The sequence below is a fragment of the Adiantum capillus-veneris genome, chromosome 2 (assembly GCF_014529385.1).
Source record: "Adiantum capillus-veneris isolate H3 chromosome 2, ASM1452938v2, whole genome shotgun sequence".
NCBI classification, from domain to species: Eukaryota; Viridiplantae; Streptophyta; class Polypodiopsida; order Polypodiales; family Pteridaceae; genus Adiantum; species Adiantum capillus-veneris.
In genome coordinates this window covers 167,981,581-167,999,015 of record NC_140932.1, presented here as the reverse complement: position 1 = coordinate 167,999,015, position 17,435 = coordinate 167,981,581, and the positions used below count along the sequence as shown (strand labels likewise).

Genomic DNA, 17,435 nt, shown 5'->3' with positions numbered 1-17,435 from the left:
CTTACTCGATTTTCCCTACCTACTTTCCAACAAAAGTCACTTAAAAATAATAAGTGAAAAATGTCAAAAATAGGTAAAATAGGCTAAAATCACTTCCCCGATGGATTCTGATGGGAATGCTTGTGATCATGCTGTGTGCAACCAGAGGATATGCATCTACACTAAGTGACTGGACATGCACAGTCCGCGAACAAACTCACAAAAGTGCCAGATCACTTGCTAATCTCGACTGACTGGACTGAACTGAACTCTTGCTATGTTGTAGCTTGTCCACGGACACATAGGGTTGGATGTGTCACGTGACATCCCCTCCTTTTCAAAGTGAGGTACTGGTACCGAACTGTATGGCGTCGAGGGAGATTGCCAATAGTATTCGGAATCCTGGAAGAGACTCTTCGCAGGCCCACTCTGATGTGTGGGTCATGCGGTACTTGAACTTCATAAAGGTCTGCAACGCTTGCTTCTTTGGGCCGCGCCGAAAGCGACAAAGTCTTTTGTGGCTCCTTCGATGCTTCAACTTCGTCGAGTGTCATGCTTCTTTCTTCTTCAAGAATCTCCATGGCTGAAAATTCTTGAACCCATTTCCAACACAAAACCATGAACATACCTATTCCATGTAAAGTGAGTGGAAAAAATCTTGTCTTCCTCAAAGACTGTGCATGCAATGTAGATAAACAAATAGACGGAGTGCCAAACCGTTCACCACACACACGCAAACAATGAGATCGAATCTGTCTCTTTTGATCTAAAGCAATCAACTGTGGCAATTCACAACGGAAATGCCCATGCTTGGTGCTCATACTTTTATGTGCTCTTTCTATGAATGTGTCATGCCAAGGAAGAGACATGGAATGTGACTTCCTTACATACATACGTTTCAGCTTTTCATGAAAAATCTGCATACATCCTTGCTCATCCATGAGTGAAACGTGCTCAACATACAATATGTCATACCTAGGAAAAGGGATCACATAAAGATGCTGACGAAAATATAGGAAACGATCGCGAATGAAACACTCGAACAATGCATGTTGACCAATCATGCGAACACATAGTACTTCCTGTGAGGGTTCTTTGGACCTAGGCTCGAGAGCCAAGATCGGTTCTTCGTGACTGATCGAATTTGCAACGAGGTTAGCTTCGCTAGAAACAGTATCAACTAACACATCATCCTTGTGAACAATCACATCATCTTCATGCAAATCATCATGCTTGTCATTGTCATCCAAATCATCATGCTTATCATTGTCATTCAAATCATCATCATGCAAATCATGTGTGTCATGGTTTGGAGAAGAAGAGACTGAGAGAGTCTCCTTCTCCTGATTCTGTGCAAAGTGCGCCTGCACTTGAGAAAATAGTCGCAACATCTCTTCCATGTGTCGGTCATTCGTTGCCTTTCTTGCTTTCTTCTCGCGATCAAATTCGGCTTGTCTTTCTTTGTTTTCTGCTTGTCTTCCGTCGCACTCACGATCCAATTTGGTTTGCTTACTTTGGCTTCCAAGCGTGCTTGCTCGCGCTCACGCGCTATGGCTGCCATTCTTTCTTCGTGTTCGCGCTTCATTTCTGCTCTTCTTGCTTCACGTTCTAACTTCCTGTCCATAAACATCTGCTCCAACTCCTCCATAGGAGTTAGTGCAATCCTTGGTGTAGATGGGGAAGAGGGAGGGTCGGAAAACCCTCCTAGAGGGAAAAAATTCTTCTTCGCCTCCTCATGCTCATCACCTCCCAGCGAAGTATCCATTCCGCTTCGAGAGATGACCATCCACTGAAGTCTTGGGTTCTTGTGGGTTCTTGTGGTCTTGGGTTCTTAAGTTCACGGGGAACTTGGGTTCTTGGGAGTCTTGGGTGCTTGGGTGCTTGAGTGTCTTGAGGTTCTTGCGGTTCTTGAGGTTCTTGGGTGCTTCTTTCGCATGCAATCTGTGTTAGAGAAGGATCTTCTCTTCACCCGAGTTCTGCTCTTTTCCGCGGGCGCACCCCTTGGCGGCCTTGCGCTCACACCAAGGTTGCTTTTTCCAACCTTATATCGATTGGCCGGCCGCTAAGTGCACGGTCCGCTCTCGATGAGTGAAAAGAGGCACAAGGGGAGGCTGGACAAGCCCTTCTTTCTTGGGATTCTTGTCACTCTTCAAAAACACGATTAGGAATCGACACGCCCAAGCGAACTTGGGTTCGTGCGACCGCAACAAGCAAAAAAAAAATTCTTGTGATTCTTGTGGTTCTTTCCTTGAGTGATACATAACACTGTCAAAGCTCTGATACCAATGTTAGGTATAGCGGAATGAATGTTTGAACTTTGCTCAATATGAGTGCTCCGAACTGTGCTTATAGATTCCTTTTACTTACGGAAGGGAGAGCCTTCCGTTCCTTTAGTGAGAGAGTGCAATGATCACAAACAAAGTGAATGGACACTATGCGTGAAAGTGTATGAGACTGAGAGATAGAGAGCGAAGAGAAATACGACACTAGGGACGTTGTAAAACCCTCCTCCGAAGGCCCCACTCTCTATGGCGAGAGCGGTCTACTTATGATTGCACAAATCTCTACAATGCTTGGACTTGCCGACGATGAGGACGACGACGAGACGGGCTGAAATCTGAAAACGCTAAGGGCTGAAATCTGCAAATCTTCTATCTGTTGAATTCTGACTCTATGTTGGTGATGATGTCGATGGCGACGATGCAACAACGACGTTGTGAAAACGCAGATGCTGAAATCTGCATTTTCCGGGCTGACACTGTAAACCTTGCGGAAACTGACCGTGCGGCAAGGAACTGATGCGGGAAGGTGAGATCTGCGAGGTTCGGGACTTGATCTGCGGTGTCTAAGGGCTAAAAACTGAAAACGCTTATGGTTCTTGATGTTCCGTCGCAGTAAATCTGCAAAACAATGGGGCTGATCTACAAATAAAAAATGCTAGGGCTGAAAATGGCTCTGCTGTCACCGGATGGCCTGCAACTGCAAAACGCTAGGTCTCTTGTTGAGTCTTCTATCGCCAGGGATCTGGAAGTGCAAAAACGCTGGCTGATCCGGTCCAAAACACTAGGTGGTTGCTGTGGAGCAAAAACGCTAGGCTTGGGGTTCTGCTGAGAAGTTGCCTGTTGAGCGTGTGCTCCTGCTGCCTCTTTTGCCAGAAAGTGCTAGTCTAGGTTTGCTTATATACAAACTTACTCGATTTGCCCTACCTACTTTCCAACAAAAGTCACTTAAAAATAATAAGTGAAAAATGTCAAAAATAGGTAAAATAGGCTAAAATCACTAGAAAATTCCCCTGAAGGATTCTAACGGATTCTGATGGGAATGCTTATGATCATGCTGTATGCAACCAGAGGATATGCATCTACACTAAGTGACTGGACATGCACGGTCTGCGAACAAACTCACAAAAGTGCCAGATCACTCGCTAATCTAGACTGACTGGACTGAACTGAACCTTGCTATGCTGTAGCTTGTCCACGGACACATAGGGTTGGATGTGTCACGTGACAAGGTTTCTTCCTAAATTTATAGCCAACTGTAACAAACTGCTGAGGTGTCGACCTACTGAAGAACGGAGCTACCGGCCGAGGGGCCTAAACCCTAAGAAGAACAAGTAACAGAAGAAGTCCTACCGACTTATGGGGACGCCATTCGATGGAGCCCCAAGTGACAGGATTAAAATAAAGCAGGACCTGCACACACATACACGCAAAAATTGATGACGTGGCATATTTTTGAAGATTGCGCTGGCATGATGACGTGGCAAGCTGTACGGATTTCCGCGTTTTGCGCTAGCTGATGACGTGCCAGGCTGTACGGATTTCCGTGATTTACGCTCTTTTTGGCTTTGCTTTTGGACCAGATGCTTTTGAGTTTGAAGGCTTTTTACTATAAACTGCTTTTGGGCCTAGGGCCTTTAAATATGAGGTTAGGGCTCATTCTCTTGCATGCTTCCTGGAGAAGGTGCAGAGTCTGGAGTACCGGCTTGTACTTTGATGATGCAATATAAAGAAATACCGAAAGGGGCGCCAAGGTTTGGGGCCAATACTCTCTGGGGTGGAATTTCGCCACTCCGTGTCGCGTGTCGTCTCTCTTTCAGTTCAGTTGTTATTGAAGTGCTAAAAGTCTGTTCAGTCTGCTCTTTTCTATTGGCACGTGGTGCCCGTCTTGTGACACCAACCGCAGCATGGTCCAAAAGCTCTTGAATGATCGAAACTAGCTTGATCAGACAATGTTCTTGTAGCGGTGATGATAGTCCCAAGATATAGCAATCACACTAGGCCTCCAAGGTTATCGGCTTGAGAAGAGCACCTGCTGAGAGATGTCAAGAAATTTCAAGTTGTAATCTGCTAGGGTTTTCGTGGCAAGCATTTCAGGCTACCCCACTCTGCTAGAAGCTGCACTCCGAAGGAAAATGTTTGAAGGCATGTAACTTCGGCCAAAAGTTTTCTTGAAGCTTGCCAAGTCCTTGAAGTGTACGGCTTGGTAGCTATAGATATCCACCACTTCATGGCACTGCCTCTAAGAAAAACAGTGGCTCAAAACAAAAATCTTTGATCCTTCTCTTGCAAGTGATCTTGGGTTCTTCATGGCTTATGCCCCATAAGCCAGAGCCATGAAGACGGAACTGCGCCTGATGCACGATGGACTACGGAACCGGCTCGGATCTACATTCGCTAGCCTCTCCGTTGCAGTCCGGTACTTCGGCAGCCCATCGAGCCTCTCCTCGGCCATTTCCTCGCCGGCATCGAGTGCTTCCATTGCTGTCCATCATCGGCATCGTCAAGATCTGCGTTTTCAGCCCTTCATTTCTGTCACATCGGGAGCACAAATCAGCCCCAGATCTACCCCTTGGTGGCCATCAGCAATTCTACATCGAGACGGATTGAAAGGTGCACCAAATCAACCCCGGAGGTGCTTCATCTTGAAGAGTTACTGAGGCGACATTCTCCATTCGAGTCAGTAGAGTCTGCACTTGAGGTATGCATGTGTGTACATTCCATTTACGCAATCTAAAGCAAATACCACATTGACACCCGTGTGGGGGGCCCTTAAGAGGGTTGGTTGGGACCCAAGTGGTCTCTCTCTCTCTCTCTCTCTCTCTCTCTCTCTCTCTCTCTCTCTCTCTCTCTCTCTCTCTCCAGGGAAAGAGGAAGGAAACATCATTCTAGCTAAAAGCAATCACTAACGCAAGCAAAAGAAGTAAAAGATAGGTGGAAGTGTAAAACCTAGATCTTCATCATTTCAATTCCGCTGCACCTGACATTTAAGTTGCAAGAGGTTTTTCTCTTTTAAAACTCTAACCCCTTAGGCTCCATCGGCCATCTTCTAGGTTCAATTTCTCTTGTCCCCTTGGCCATTCCTTTCCAGTTGGATATGCCACATCATCACTTTGTGACAGGAACAATAAAAAGTGTTTAATATGTATTTTCGGGGACAGGCAAATAGTTCAAGTATAATACAGAATGTATTTATCGGTTATTTACTATACACGGTTGTACCATTCAAATGATGGTAGTAAGTTTTGGTGTCATTGGCCTTTTGGTATATCGATAGAATATTCATCTCTCTCTCTCTCTCTCTCTCTCTCTCTCTCTCTCTCTCTCTCTCTCGTCATCTCTCTCTGCTACGGCTACGGAGAGACAAGCCCAGATGATGGCTGACATCTACCACATTTTATATCCCCTATTAGCACACGATGGAGCTAGCCAGCTTGATGCATCTACATTAATGCACTACCCTCAGCATATAGACATGCACATATCCCTAGTACTAGAGCTCCATCCCCTCCACATAGATCCCATCATACACCAGGGACCAGTTTGGACTGTTTTGTCTTTCCCGATAGATGGAGGACACACACATATATACTTGATTTGACTAATAGGCCGACTTTGGCCTCATATAGACGATAAAAATATCTCTCTCTCTCTCTCTCTCCTCTCTCTCTCTCTCTCTCTCTCTCTCTCATACACAATGTACACCTGAACGTGCTCCTTTGGATCGACTGCCACCGACTGTACTGACCAATTGTTATTGCAAAGGCTAATGTGAGGATCAAGAGAGTGAGCTAAAGAGGGAGCCATGCCACCAGTTACAAAAAACTGCTGAGGAGTAGCCCCATGTACACTTCTATCAATGCCGTTGACGGAGCTTTCTGACACATCAGTATACAACATTTCTTCGCAGCTACCATGCCAAAGGCGGCAGCTGTAAGATGTGATCCGTGCCTCTGCCAATAGTAGGCGTACTGAGGTACCTGATGCCAGTTTGAGCTCTGCCACAGTCCTACCAGCAACATCCGAAAATTGCAGATTCTCTGAGCCAAATTTGTCCTGCAACTTTGGAGCTTGAAGTGGCTTCACCTCTTCGAGGCCCCTTGCGGAGCAATCGACCTGTAAACATATCCTGCTTGGCCTTGACTGAAGACCAAAAGGCTGATGCCATAATGATTTTGCATAGAGCTTGCTCTGTCTGCTTTCTAATCTTCGAGTAACCTTCACAAACGAGCAGGCAGGCGGCTTTAACGAGGACGCCATTGCCTCCATGCAAGCTTCAAAAGTATCTGGATCACCAAAACGTTGTACAAGGAAAGGCAGAGTGTAATTGGTTCATATTCTTTAGCAAGAAAACTTTGCAGAGTGGATCTTATGTCAGTATGGTGGACAAAAAATTGAGCTCCGTGCTCGGAGTGCTCAGTGAAAAATTAAGCTAAAAATATTAAAGTTTAGTTTAGCTTTGAAATTACCCAACATTGAGTCTGAGTCTTTTCAAAAGCCCCAGTAGTCTAGTAGAGCTTGAGTGTCAAAGGCATCTTCTAGAATAGCCTCTAATCATAAGCTTTGATTGGCACTCTCGCCTGTGGACAATCTTGGTTGATGATTCGCCAGAACCAAGAAAAATATACTTTTTTGACTTTGGTCCCTAGGCCAAGCTAACGTCTCATCGACTTTGGAGCACCGCAAAACAATTTATAGCGGAGAAGAATTCAACATGCACATAATAATGCTCACCAAGCTTTTGGAAAAGTGAATCTAATTTTTAGAATAGACAACCAAAGTGATGGTGTGTAAATGAGCAATTTAATTTCAAAATCAAGGTATTGATGTGTTTCTTGAAAATCATAGTTATGAAAATTGAGTAAACTTATTGCAAAGACAAGTTATAAAAAATTGAGTAAACTTACAAGTTATTATTGATAGATTTAGGATGGATTAGTGAGAGCAGCACAATGATTAGAAATGCATCACCGCGGAACACTTGAGACCCAAAGTTTTTTGAGTTGGACTATTCTAAAAACCATGTATAGCCAAGTAAGAATGACTCTTTTTATACCAAGCATGTGGAGCTTGCTTTGAGCCATACAAAATCTTCTTAAGCATGCACACCTTGTTTTTGTCCTTTTTGAACAAAACCTCGAGGCTATGCTACTTGCACTTCCTCATGCAAATCATCATTCAAAAATGTAGTCTTTATGTCTATTGGTGTACATTTCAACCATTATGAGCCGCCAATGCTCAAATGCTACTAATGGTTGTCATACGACAAGTGGGAGCAAAAGTCTCATCAAAATCAATGCTCCCTTGAGCACACCCTTTTGTCATGATTTAGCCTTATAGTGATCAACACTACCATCATGCTTACTTTTTTACTTAAAGATCCACTTATAGCAATGGCTTTTTTGCTAGGGGTAAGTCACACAAAGACCATGTGCCATTCTTCACAATAGCATCATACTCAAATTGCATTGCATCCAACCAATTTTCCATTTTTTGTGCTTCGTCAAATGACAGGTTCTTCCTCCCTCTAGCCTACTCATTTTTATCCCTATCATCATCAATTACATCTTGTAAATATGCATTGAAAACTGGCTGATTTGTAACATCATTTACAACCTACATAGGCTCCACATGTGCTTCATTAGGACTTATATTCATACTCCCACCATTGAATAGATGCAACAACGTATGGTATGCATTTTGTGAGCTCATATATGTCTCCTTGGTACATGCTAACAACGATTGAACTGCATTGTCCACAAAAAATAGATTTCAACTAATCACGTTATGCTTTGTTTGTGAATGATATAACCTGTAACTTTTGCTTTCTGGACTATAACCAACAAAAATACATTTCCAAGCCTTATCATCCAATTTTTAGCATTGTTCCTGAGTCACCAAAGCATAAGCCAAGTAAACAAAGACACGCAAGTGTCCAATAGATGATTTCTTGCCATGCCAGGCATGGAGTGATCGATGGCAATGCTTTAGTGGGACTCCTGTGTAGTACATAAATAGTGCACATGATAGCCTCAAGCCAAAATAGATGTGGCAAAGCTTGGCTCTTGATTATGCATCATGTCATCTCCATAAATGAAATGTTTTCCCTCTTATCAACACCATTTTGTTGAGGAGCATAATGCTTTGTACATAGGCGTTTATCCCATGACTTGCAAGAAATGCATTGAATTATTTAGCATATATTCTCCCCTCGATCAAGACGAAGGATGCCCACACTACAATAAAATACATTTACAGCCATAAACAAAAATTTATTTAAGCATGCAAACACTTTTGCCTTTTCCTTAAGCAAATACATCCATGCATGTATGGAGTAATCATCAATAAAACTCATGAAATAAAAATGATTTGTAAAAGACGAACTATGCATCGGGCCAAAAATGTCATTATGGACAAGCTAAAATTTGTGAGTAGCCCGCACAAAACTATCCTTAGGAAGGATTGCTCATACATGTTTCAATGGTGGCTCCAGAGGGGGCAGCAAAGCAACCATCTCAGATTTTTGCAAACGCGGTAAACTTCCAACTTTCATATGTAAGCATTGAGCTTGTAGAACATAGAAAATAAAGTACTAGATACACAATAGTATCACCAAAATTGGGATCATGCACATTACATTGGTCATTCACAAAATTGACAACAAGACCAAGTTTTCCAAGTGTAGATTCAGACAAAAGGGTCTTTTTTATCCCAGATGCATACAAATCATCCAAGAGCTACCACCTGCATTAGTAAGCACAATATTCCCAACTCCCTTGATGGGATAAGAGGCATTATTGCACACATGACAATATTTTTCACCGAAAACTGTCGCAAGAGAAGTGAACAAATCACGATGAGGTTTAATGTGCTTACTTACACCATTGCAGAGTAAAGTATATAATCCATAATTTTGCGATACATGCATCATAAACACATAGGTCATATTAACATTGCACACAAAAAAGCCCGTTTTACATCTTGCAAAAGATTTTCTAAATCTGCATTGGAAGAAGCGCTTGCCTTTTTCTTTCAAACCTTTGTAGCCTTATGCTTTAAAACATTGCTTGATGAAATGATCATTTATCCTACGGTAATGTTTCAACTTCTTCTTGCCTCTATTGCCAAACTTCTCATACCTATTTCTGTTTGAAGAAACAACATATGTGGGGGCAGGCTATTACCAGTAGAAGCTTTGGAAGTGGAAACAACAACATTTTCTTATGGTGTGCAGACACAAATGACTATTAAATAATACGTTGCTTAGTCATATTTTAATTGAATTGGGCCCCTTGCATCAACATAGAGACAAGGACATCGAAATTCACATCATCAAGTTTCCTCTCTATCACAAGCCTAAAGGTGAAGGCAAAAGTCTGATAAGAATCTGACAAAGCATCAAGAATTGTATGCACAAGAGAACTATCAGGAAACATGTCACCAATGGAAATTAAGTTTCATTGGGAGCTTTAGTCTCTACAAGAAATACATCCATGTCATCCTCCTCATACATAACCTTGGACTACATGTCTTTATGTAGGTAATCCATTTTGGTCAAATTTGACCCTGCATATAGAAAAGCTAGTCTATCCCATGCTTGCTTTTTTGTTTATGATGAAAAAATGTATAGAGTAATGGAATGTTGAAGAGAACATGCAATAAATGCACAAGAATTTGCACATCCTTATCATCTCAATGTTCCTTTTTAGCATTAAACAACACAACTAAGTAGAAGAACTTCTAGAACCCGCACGATCATTTGTAGAATGTGTATCCATAGAACCTGGTCTTACATCATAACCTTGCACAATGTTCCAAACACCCTTTGCAATAAGAACACGTTTCATCATGCATGCCAAAAGTGGGTAGTTGTCTCCATTTGATTTTTCCTCAGCAAAAAGCATGCGAAAAAACATCATTGTTGTTAGCCCCCTTGTTAAACATGGCTAGTGTGTTGCGTGTAGAGGAAAAACTACACAAAAATAACATGTGCTATATAGCACAACCCACTGAAGACTATAAAGTTCTATTTTTGGAGGAATGTGAATTGTTAAAACCTTCACAAAAGAATGTGCTATATAGCACAACCCACTGAAGACTATAAAGTTCTAGTTTTGGAGGAATGTGAATTGTTAAAACCTTCACAAAAGAATGAAATTGCATGCACAATATTGCCAATAGTGGAAATGAAGGCAGAAATGACTTCAAATCAAAATTGTGACAAGATCAAAGAATTGTCCCAAAGATTATGTCACCCTGTAAACACTCACTCAAAATCACCAATTGGAGAACATCAATGGAAAGGGTGTTGAAAATCCTCCCTTGAATGTTGAAGCCCATTTTGATACCAATCTTTGTTAATATGGTTGCACAAATGCATGCAAAGATGGACAAGATGAAGTAGAAGTTCAAGAGCACACGTCACAATAAGTAGTATTATTGAGTGTGCTAATACAAAGATAAAGCTTACCCTATAATGATGGGCATATAATAGAAGATGGGGATGAGACCTCCTAATGAGGGAAAAAAATGCCTTGTTGATCCTAAGTGTGTTCATGCATATTACTATGATTGACTAAGGGATGGTACACACACCAAGATACAATATAGAGCACACGAAGGTAGTGTTTTCATGTAGATGTCAGTGTATAGGACAAACCCCACATCCCCAACAACCCTTCCCTTAGGGTTTTTATTGAACTAGATGGAACCACTTCTACCAAGCTTAAAGCCTTTTTCTTTCAAGTTTTTATAGGTTTTTGGGGGTAATACTTTGAAAATGACATGCCTTCTACCACAATCTTGATAGTAAATCATAGGAGCATTTGTTCTTTCAATGGTTGTGAGCTTGATAGGTATGAAAACCCACTAGCCTTCTATTTAGGCTGTGGTTTTGCAACTAGAGCTCTCGCTCCACCATTTGCTATGAAATGGATTGGACTTACCACTTAGCCTTACATAGCAAGGTTGGTCCTTAGTAGGTGCTAGTATGTACCATCCTTCCTCCATAGGCATTGAAGAGCTACCATCATTGTAGGGAGTAATTGGAACTATTTCTTGCTCCTCTCCTTGCTCTTTGGGTTGCGTCAACTTTATAGGAATAAAATTTCCACTCAAAGAAGGAGGTTGATGTCCTAAAATAGCTTGAGGTCTCTTTATCCCTGCAATAGGCTTTGGCATTTGATAAAATAGTAGGTGGATACCTATATGCCAATTGTCCTTGTGGTCTCATGGAAAATATTGCACATTCCTATCATATTTAGGCCTATATTAGCTCTCATGCATATCATGACTAGTCCATTTTCCCCTTATTGTCTCTAAAGACTTGCTATCATCTGATTTCTCTTCTTGATCATCTCCTTGTAGTTAGCCATGGGAGGGGTTATTGTCGGCCCCTTTTGGGTAGGTATGGAAATTATCATTCTATTCATTCTCATCTCTATTTCTTTGTCATCCTCTCCATAAATCTCACAATTGTCTCCCAAATCCACCACGTCAAGCATACATGCTTCTAATGCAGTGTGTTTCATGATACAAAAACTTGTGTAAAGCTTCTTGTTTAGACGGCATTTTTTTGTGTGTGCATAAAAGTCATACACTCTTTTTGCTATTAATACTTGGTTAAAACCATTTAGATGATCGTAAAGATCCCAAGTCCCATTGTATTTCTTTAACCCTCAGGGGATTCACTCTATATACAAAAATGGGTGCCACCTGCGAGCGGACAACTTTGATAAAACGCCCTATATATGACTCATATTAGGGAATATGACCCCCCTTTTTATGCTTATACGACAATCAATGAATACATTATCATACCTCTATCTTACATATAAAATTTAGGTCTCGCATGATCTAACTAAGTAAAATTAGTCAAAGAGTGTGTAGCATAGTGACTGGCAACGTACTAAGAAACCACTTCTGTTGATAACTAGATGTACCCTCAACATGTCTTAGTTTGACTTTCAATCTATGTGCCCGATCAGCATGCATTCTGGCTACTCCTCCAATTATGACCCATCCAAAGCTGGTGAAGATCAACCCTTGACCTGCTACAAATTAGCCCTTATCTAGACCAGCTTGATGCAAAATTGATGTGTGACTTGAAAAAAAAACTTCCCTTAAATTCATATGAGTTCTAGTGCACAACGGTGACCAATCGTTACCAGTCATTAACCCGGGTCAGGTCCCCCCCCCCCAGAATGAATATGATACCCCCTCCCTTATTTTTAAGCTTGGGAGATAAAGTATTGGGACCTGCCCCTAACTTATACGCTTATGTAACTTGTATTAAAAAAAAAACCTCCCCTGCACTTACGTGGTGTGGTAAGTTTTCCATGGTGAATCCCCTAGGCTTTCACCATTTTAAATATTTGCAAGTTTAACTCTTCTTGCATGGTCTAGTTTGATTCTCTAATGGTTTAAAGTTCACATCCCCATATCTTTGAATAAGGTGGTATTGAGTTGTGAGATTTGTGTGACCCTTGGTTGGTTTGATTGTCACCTTGTTTTTTCTTATTGAAGTTATTTTTTCCTCCATCAATCTAGTATTTTGGGATAAAATCCCCACTTTCATCTATTTTCATAAAATTTTGGGTGATCCCCTTTCATTGTTCATGCTCCCAAACGATGAGTTTGTTTTGAATCCACTTCCTTTTTCTTGTTTGACATCTAGTGCTTAATAGAGTAGACCTTATATTTAGTATGTTTAACCTCATCCTCTACCATCTTGATGAAGTTGTTGTAAAACTTATCAGGAACTACAATAACATATGTATCTCCTTTTGTTTAAAGACATAAACACTTGATATCTTGAAGTGACCCTAATTTGGGATGTGTGGTCCATAAATATCAATTGTTTTAGCCTGCTCCCAATCCCAATAGTAAAACTAAATGTTTTGGTCATTAGTCTTAAGCCTTACCATGATTCTAGATTTGGTTAAGACCAACTCTCAACTTTCAAGCTCCAACTAAGATGTCTTCTCTAGTATTTTCTCCAAGGAAACTACCTTATTATCCATGACCACCAACAAACACTATGTCATGATCATCGATTCTAGCACAATATTCTCCAATTAGATATAGATAGATTTGAGCTCCATGCTCATTTTTCATATAGTGGGCGAGTATAAAGCTCATACTAATGCTCCCGTGGTGCTGGGATTGAGAAGATGTAGAGGCCATCTCAAAATAGAGTCGAGATACCTCTTTAGGAATAGGGTAAAGTCTGACTTCTCGGGTGATATACTCTTCCTTGGATGCGGTACTTTCCAAATCCTTATTTGAAGCTCAATGACCCAATACTTACTAAATCTAAGGTTCATCAATGTAACACAATAGAATGGATTTATTCCTAACTTGATGTTTGTGTTTAACTTGGTTTGCAATTAGTTTAGGCCTTGATGTTCTCCTTGGACCAGAAATGAAATCCAATTCTTGTTTGGTGTTCCAGCTATTCCTCTCCTAGCTTTCAATTTTCTCCTTCCTATTGGTGGAAAAATCTACAAACCAACAATTTTCTCAATAGTCTCTAACCTCTATTCAATGTTGCCCATGTTCACGTGCAGCTATACTTGCAATGAATTTTTGTTGAAACTTAATAGCATCAAATTTTAACTTCTAGCTACATCCAACCAAAAACTTGTAGATGATAGGATTTTTGAGGTGTGATTTAAGCAATACTTCTCCAGAGATGAATGACATTTTTTGGAGTATTGCTTTGAGGCGAGCTTTAAAAAAAAAAAACTACCTACATGCTTCACGGAGAGAGAGAGAGAGAGAGAGAGAGAGAGAGAGAGAGAGAGAGAGAGAGAGAGAGAGAGAGAGAGAGAGAGAGAGAGAGAGAGAGAGAGAGAGAGAGAGAGAGAGAGAGTACAATCAAAAAGACTATATGCTTGTGCATGCAAAACATGATTACAATCCAATGGTCTTGTGATGCTCCCCAAAAGACCTATTCACCACCTCTACTCCTCTCTACGAAAAAGCACTTGGGATGTTGACCCCTCCTTTGGGAGGCTCCTTGAATTGAGCTTGAATACTCATAGCTTGTATCCTCTCGCTCTAAGGACCTAAAAATTTATAGGACGCTTCAAAAATTCAGCTTGTTGACATGAAAATCATAGTTGGGTGCTCCTAGGAGTTCATGCACAAAGTTTTGAAGAGTAACCATAAGAATCTTAATGGTGTCCAATGACAAATAATCTGGTGTTATCCACATCATGTGATTCTTTGTTTGTAATGCCAAGGGAAAACATAGGGGGTCACGGACCCAGACCAAGGGGCGACTGCTAGGTGTGAAGGGGATTCTAAACCTGATGGCCAAGGGCCTATAAAAAAGGGTGATAGGGTGGAGAATCTTGATGGTAGTTCCCTGGGTTCTCACACTGGTATCAGAGCTCAGGGGAAAGGGGAGCTATGGAGGAGGGGGAAATTTAATAGGGAGTAGCCTTGCATGAGTTCTTTTTCATTTTTTCTCACATTTTCACATACAAAAGGGTGCTATAAAATGGAATTGGGGGAAAAAATTTACAAATTGAATAGGAAAGGGGTGTATTTTATTTGTCAAAAAATTCACAGATTAGGAGTTTTATAAATAGTCCTCGAACGCACGTCATATATAGAATTTATACATAATGACCCCTCCCGATTCAATATGACAAGGCAATTGTCAATATGGCAAGGCATGTTACTAGACCTTTTGCTAGGTACAAAGGTGTTTGGCATGGCCGTCTCTTTGTACTTCAAGAAGCCACGTATGGCAACCATAAGCCAACCATACCATGGGGAATACGAACTCCAATGGTGCCAACGATAGAGATTACAAAAAAATGGTAAGTATGTTAAACTTAAGTTTTAACTCTTTTAGGATTACTTTACCATGCCAATTGGGGGAAATTTTTAAGCACAAAATGTTTCAAAGACAGCAACAACTAGGCTACTTACAAGATGAACATCCATTATTTATAATAGAAACCATTTACATTCCATATTACTTGTACGGTCAGGGCTTTGACACGTCAGCAGTTCGTGACAGCTTCTTGATCTTTCACTTTGCCCCAAGCTCGGCAAAGTTCTTTACTTTCATCAATCGTGCTTGGGTGAGTATCCATGCAATTTGGAACCAGTCCTGCTTTCATCTTGCCTTTTCTGCCATGTTCCTCAGTTGCTCTTGAACTCTCTGACCTGTCTTCATTCTGTTCTTGCTGTGCCTTTTTAGGGCACTTCGTGGAGACGTGCCCATGTTCCCCGCATCCAAAACACTTCCCCTCTTTGATGTAGTTGGCCCTCTCTCGAAGAGTGAGTCGGGGTCGTGAATCCTTGTCTTTCTTTTCTTGGGAACTCTTCCTCTTTCTACTTACATTATTAGAAGTCTGTTGGGTTCTCCGATCTCATCAGTGGGGTAAGTCAGATTGCTCGAATGTGTGGCAAAACCCCGTTTCGCATGACCCATCAATTCTTGAATAGAATTTGACTTTTGTTCCAAGCAGTAGTCTCGGATCTGTGTAGGAAGTTCGCAGCAAAACCGCTCAATCTGTTCTTTGAACGAGACCTTCTTAAATGAAGAGGCTGGTAGAAAAGAGCTCCGAAATCTATCGCAATAAGTGTCCAAAGAATCTCCCTTGGTCATTCGAAGATGATTTCAAGCAGTTCGTATATCTCGTTCATACTCCCGAGTCAGCCAAGAAGAAATTAAAAGCCTCTTAAACTTCAACCATTTAACTGGAGCTTCCTTTCTCAATAGAAGGGTGGACCACCATGTTCGAGCATTTCCCTTGAAGAAAGATGTAGCCCTCCGAATCTTGGAGTTCTCTGAGTAATGCCCTCTAGAGAAAGCTATGTCAAACTGCTGTATGAAGGCCAAAGCCCTTGGGAGCATCTCGAAATCCAGAAAAAGAGTCAAACTTAATTGATTGTCCACCTTCTTTGAATTCTCTTACTTTCTTGCTTTTATCTTCGAGGAAGTCATATTGGTTGGCTTTATGGAAATGCTTCTTCTTTGCATAAAACATGTGATCGTCGGAGTCCAAACTGTCTGAGGACGAGTCCCCTATAGGACTGTCAGAAACTGGGCGAAATTTACGCTTCTTCGCCTTTTTCTTGCCCTTTTCAAAGCTTTGCTTTTTGCTTCGCTTTTTGCCTTTTCTGTCTTCTTCGCTCAAGTCAGGAGAGCTAGGACTGTCAGAAGAAGAAGAACCTGGGTAGTCCTTCAAATCGTACATGCTTCTTCTACTTTCTCGCCGATGCAAAAGAAGATTGATGACCCAAACAACCCGGGAAGTCCATTCCTTTCTTATGCTTTTTATCGTGCTTTTTGGATTTTTTGTTTGCGTCCAAAAGTCGGCTAATCTGTGTGTGAACCACCTCTTCTAATTCTTGCTTTGTAAACATCCTTGGAGAAGGAGGTTTCTTGAGTGCCGGTTTGATGGGTGGCTTTGTGGCCTTCTGCCACCACTGGGTGTGTACTTCTGCGAGGGATTGCTGGGGCAAAATTTTGCAAATTTTGGATCCTTCGCAATTTTAATCATCTGCTTTGTTGCCTCGTCAACCAATTGTCGATGTCCCATCTCTTCAATCTCGAACTGAGTAGGCCGAGGTGGGCCGTACTCTTCCTCTGATTGCTCATAGAATCTTCTCCGTGATCTCCTCCCGCATTCGCAGATGCAGAAGAAGTCGATTGATTTCTGTTGGAATCCACAAGTGCCGCAAGTAAAGGATCGGATTTTCCGGTAGAAGAGAAATTGGCCGCGCTCTGATACCACTGTAACAAACTTGGACACATCAAGTCAAGATTCTACCTCGACATAACAGAGATCACTTCGAGACAATTTACAATCCACAATTAGGTCGACACGGCCCGGCGTAGTTCCGTGCCAAGAGGTATTGGTCCCAAAGACCCCCTTTCCATATTTCTTTTTGTATTAATCTGTGTTCAAAGTACAAGAGAGTGGGTAGGTGCTCACTCTCAGACTTTGCGTCCAAATGCTCTGAGAAGTGAGGCCTTGCCCACTTATTTGAAGGTAAGGGATGCCCAAAAGCAAAGCCCCAAAAGCACTAACTCAAAAGCAGTTAGTGTTCAAAAGCAACTTGGCGTCAAAGTCTGCAAAAAGCTGTCAGTGCAATTTCCGGCAGGCCGTACGAACAGTCAGCGCGAATTGCGGAGATCCATACAGTCAGCGC

General features: G+C 41.6%; 1 pseudogene across 1 annotated transcript in view; it reads right to left on the bottom strand.

Moving 5' to 3' along the window:
• The window catches only part of LOC147464030 (protein NDH-DEPENDENT CYCLIC ELECTRON FLOW 5-like), a 36,837-nt pseudogene extending 30,211 nt beyond the window's left edge, over nucleotides 1-6,626 (bottom strand). The window contains exon 1 of the transcript XR_015185563.1: nucleotides 5,964-6,626. The product of XR_015185563.1 is annotated as a protein NDH-DEPENDENT CYCLIC ELECTRON FLOW 5-like (transcript). The remainder of the gene's footprint in view (nucleotides 1-5,963) is intronic.
• Nucleotides 6,627-17,435: the final 10,809 nt, after the last annotated feature.